The 4,834-nt window shown below is 41.8% G+C and overlaps 1 protein-coding gene across 1 annotated transcript in view; it reads right to left on the reverse strand.

The window, feature by feature from the left end:
- LOC109537564 (basement membrane-specific heparan sulfate proteoglycan core protein) overlaps window positions 1–4,122 on the reverse strand; it is a gene marked incomplete in the record, with an annotated part of 87,023 nt that extends 82,901 nt beyond the window's left edge. The window contains 1 exon segment of the mRNA XM_048662479.1: window positions 4,053–4,122.
- Window positions 4,123–4,834: the final 712 nt, after the last annotated feature.

Raw genomic sequence — 4,834 nt, forward strand, 5'->3', positions numbered from 1 at the left:
CTCTAGGTGGGCCCTCTTGATTGGCGGATCAATCTGCAGTAAAAGACGTAAGGAGGAAATTCTGTGCGAAGCCAAAATGCCCAAGCAAAACCTTTTGGAACAACTACTTGTACTCCATATAAGTAACCAATTGCCTCACATGGTCGGAGCGCCTCAAGTCCCGCCTGCATTATGACAAACGCCTCAACCGCTCTATCTCTAAGTGCTGCACGCTACTCCACTCTTATCAGCTCATTAAACAGTTTTATTATTACGGCTTGTTTGGCCTGAAAACTGGCTTTTTTCCGATCACGCGACCATTAATCTCAGGCCGGCCAATGGGGGCAAGGCTCGAGGCGCCCGGACCAATGGGATGTGCGTTGATTTTTGCATACTTTCGCAATTTCGTTCATCCGAAGAGTCCTGACACTGTCGGATGCCGTCGCATCGTTGTTCGTGTGGGATGCAAAAGCCGTTGTCGCAATGGAAGTCCTGATCCAAACAGGCTGGAATTTTACAATATTCATTGGAGCAGATTTTCGGTTTTTTTAACCCGTACGACACTGATTGGTTAGATGGTTCGACAATGAAGAATTAGGACATTTAGGCAGATGGTTGATGAGCGAAGCTCATCCGGAGCTTCGCTTTCTTGCTCGAGAATCCATGGAAAAGCCTTAAGACAGAGATTGAATGGGGGGCCTTGCAAAGGCCCCAGCAGGACACAAATGGAACACTACAGAACACTAAGAAGAAGCCTTTAAAATGTCGATCAAGCCACATGGTTTAGGGCGGCTTTTGATAACTTCTAGATGACTACCAGAAGAGTGGGGCTTCAACGTTTCGAACGCACAAGTAGCTTGCATCCTCAGAGGGCCTTTGCTCGAAAGGTTTTAGTGTTAGTTTTAGAATTTTTCACCTTGCTTTTGCGAGTCTACAAATATGTTTGTATCACAACGTTTCGGTTTGTAGTAACTCGTCTTCAGGCGAACGCTGACTCAGCATCTGATGCGATCAAAATGAATTTTTCCCAGTTTTCGATCTACTGTGAGAATTTCAAGTTGTTGCTATTTCTAGATCGCAACGTATGATTTTCTATTGGAGGCTGCATTTGCGATAAAACACATTTTTAGGCCAATGTTTACAAAGAGGGCAAAAATCAGTCTGTGATGCGATTTAATTGAAATTTGCATAGTGTTCAGGTGCATATGAATAGATTAGACTGTGAAAATGTCAAGTTCCTATCCGTTCCAGGTCGATAGTTATGATTTTTTTATGGAGAGGTTGCAGTTGCGCTAAAACATACATTTTTACCCCCATAGTTACAATAGACCCAAAAATCAGCCCTTAGTGCGATGTAGATGAGTTTTTCACGCTGTGCAGATTCAAGTGTTTCAGATTGACTCTGACAATGTCAAGTTCCTACGCGTTGCAGTTCGGAACTGGTGAATTTTTATGGAGAGGTTGCATTTGCGGTAAAACACCCATTTTTAGGCCAACGTTTAGAAAGAGGGCAAAAATCAGTTTGTGATGCGATTTAATTGAAATTTGCACAGTGTTCAGATCACATGAGTACATTAGACTGTGAAAATGTCAAGTTCCTATCCGTTCTAGGTCGACAGTTATGATTTTTTTATAGAGAGGTTGCAGTTGCGATAAAACATACATTTTTACCCCCACAGTTACAATAGACCCACAAATCAGCCCTTAGTGCGATGTAGATGAGTTTTTCACGCTGTGCAGACTCCAGTGTTTCAGATTGACTTTGAGAATGTCAAGTTTCTACGCGTTGCAGTTCGGAACTGGTGAATTTTTGATGGAGAGGTTGCATTTGCCGAAAAACACACATTTTTAGGCCAACGTTTACAGAAAGCGCAAATGTTGCAATTAAAACGAACTTCGCCGAGTTTTCAGCGGCACATGAACTCGATAGACTAGGAAAATGTCAAGTTCCTACGCTTTTTAGGTTTTGACCGTGAAAATATCAAGTATCTTGTGATTGCAGGTCGGAACTTATGATTTTTTTGGAGGCGGCATTTGCAATAAAACTTGAATTTTTACGCCAACGTTTACAAAGATCGCAAAAATCAGGATTTGAGGCTATTTAAATTAAATTTTCAGATTTTTAAGGCTCAACTGTTCTAGATTGACTTTGAAAATATCAAGTTGCTGCTCATTCAGATGGAAACTTTTTCAGTTTTTATTGTAGAAGTTGCGTTTGCGAGAAAACATTCATTTTTAAGCCAACGCTCCCAAAGAGGGCAAATATTGAGCATCTTATCAGATAAACATGAATTTTACCGGGTCTTTAGATGCAAGTGCACTCAATCAACTCTGAAAGTTTCAAGTATCTGCTGGGTTTAGACGGCTATGAATTTTGAAACAAGCGACTTCAATCGCATGAAATCGTAAGTTTTTAGGAGCGCAAAAATCAGCATTTGAAGCGATTTAAATGAAATTTTCAGAGTTTTCAGAGTGATTTGAGTTCGATGGACTGGCAAAGCCCCAAGTTCCCACGCGCTCTAGATCGGAAGTTATAAAGTTTTATTGGAGGGGTGAAGATAAAACATAATTTTTGCGCCAACATTCACAAATAGCGCAACACTCAACATCCGATGCGATTTAAGTGAGTTTTTCAGCGTTTTCAGATTTAAGTGATGTCGATAAACTGTGAGAATCTTAAATTGCTAATGGGTGTAGATTGGAATTTGCGAATTTTTATTGGAGAGGCCGCATTTGCAATACAATCTAGTTTTTTTGGCCAACTATTAAAAGAGCGCAAAAATCAGGATCTGAAGCGATTTAAATGATTTTTTTTGCAATTTGGAGACGCAAGTGATCTTGATGGACCCTTAAAATGTCAAGTTGCTAATCGTCGCCGATCGAAACTTCTGATTTTTTTTAGAGATGCTGCACTTGCCGTAAAATCTACTTTTTAGGCTAATGTTTACCAAGAGCGCAAAAATTAGCTTCGCAAGCGATCCAAATGAAATTTTCAGAGGTTTCAAAGTGAACTATGCGCGATAGATTCTGAAAATATCAGGTTGCTACGCGTTCTGCATCGGAAGTTATGAATTTTTATGTGAGCGGCTGCAGTCGCATGAAACATGAATTTACAAAAAGCGCAAAAATAATCATCTTGGGCGATTCAAATGAGTTTCTCCAACTTTTCAGACTTCCGTCGATCCGGATAGACTGAAAACTTTGGTGCTCTTTGGTGTGTCTGAAAACGGTCGGAGATACTACCAACCGAAACGTTGCGATAAAACATCTTTGTAAGACAATGGAAGTCTGCATCAGCCATTCAATATTGCCTGTGAAGCACTTCTGAGGTTGCAAGCCACTCGTGCTTGCGAAACGTCTTAAGCCCGATAGTCTGATTATTCTTTCAAACAACAATATCAAAAGCCGCCCCCGTTAAAGGCTGGATCAATTGGGCAAAGAAGTTGCGGTTTACCTGATGAAACTGGCCCCGATTGGATGATTGCAAGCGATCAAAGGCATTTGATTTGATTGATAAAAACGCGCATTTTCGCCCCGACTGTTGCATTTATGGATTCGATCAGGGCGAGTTCATCAAACGCAAACCAATCGACGATCGACCGCAGGTGTACACAAAGTGAGTGGCAACTCTGAAAACTTACGACAATTTTTCTCATCGCTCTGATCTCGACAGTCGTATTCACGATCGCAGCGCTGATCCAGCCGGATCGACTCTCCTGAGCCGCACCTAAATCCGGACTGAGACGCTTCTGAGTGTGTGAAACATGCAAAAAGGTTAAATGTGTAAACGTAGCCAATTTGCAGCCAGAAGTCTGGGGCTGGTTTGCTAAAGGTTATTTTTCAGGCCAAGCGCTTGAATGGTAAAAATAACCTTCAGAACCGGCCCGAGTTCCGTCACCAGAATTTCGATCAAAAGGCACTGAAAACACACGAAAAAATCATTGAGAAAGCCTAGCAAATCAAAGCGGCATTCGGTAAGCTCTTGCGGGGTGTTTCATGCAACGGGAGCCATCATCAGGGTCGATGATGGTCCTTCGAGTGCAAGTCTGGTGGGGATACCAATCAGGGCTTACCGCCAGGACAGTTTCGTTCGTCTTCGCCGTTGCTGCATTCCGCCCGTTGGGAGCATCGGAGGTAGTTGGGGATGCATTGGCCATCCCCACAGTCAAAATCGGACGGAAGACATCCATGGGTTTCTGAACCTGGAAAAAATCATTTTTTTTTTAAATTTTCGAACAAAACTGAACATGTTGGAAGTCAAGTTCATTCGAGTTGTGTATTGGGTTTCCTTCTTATTCTTCACGCGTTCAATTATTAACATCTTCGAAAGTTTTTCCCTAAAGATTCCTCATTTAGCGCAAAAGTGATTTGCACTCGACAATCCATCCAAACTGTTGCTTAAATATTTTTGCATACTTTGATACCACTGAAAAAATGCACTCTAAAGATCGAGGGTGTTTAGCATTTTATTCAGAGAAAATGTAAATCTGCGAATTATTACGAAAACTCTTCATCTCTTTACTGGATCGAACTGCAAGTTGGCGATGATTCGCGAACAGTTTCGGAGCAAAAGTGCGATCAGAGCGAAGCCCTGCAACAAAAGCAGCCCTAGAAAACATTTTTTTTTGTACAACGGAGCAAACAGAAGAGAAGAAACTCGATTCAATTTTTCCATTTCCAGATTGAAAATATTTTTTCCCGACGTTTCGCCAGCACAAGAGGCTTGCATCTTCAGATGTCGCCGACGGCCTCAAGGCTCGAGAAATTCACCATTTTTACGCAATTTCTGTTAAGAAACAGCCCGATTTAGTCACTGGATCGACGAGGTCTGGTACGGACGAACGTTTGCAAACGT

This window comes from Dendroctonus ponderosae, unplaced genomic scaffold (genome assembly GCF_020466585.1).
Source record: "Dendroctonus ponderosae isolate FM_Combo_2020 unplaced genomic scaffold, Dpon_F_20191213v2 Dpon_F_20191213_11, whole genome shotgun sequence".
NCBI lineage: Eukaryota > Metazoa > Arthropoda > Insecta > Coleoptera > Curculionidae > Dendroctonus > Dendroctonus ponderosae.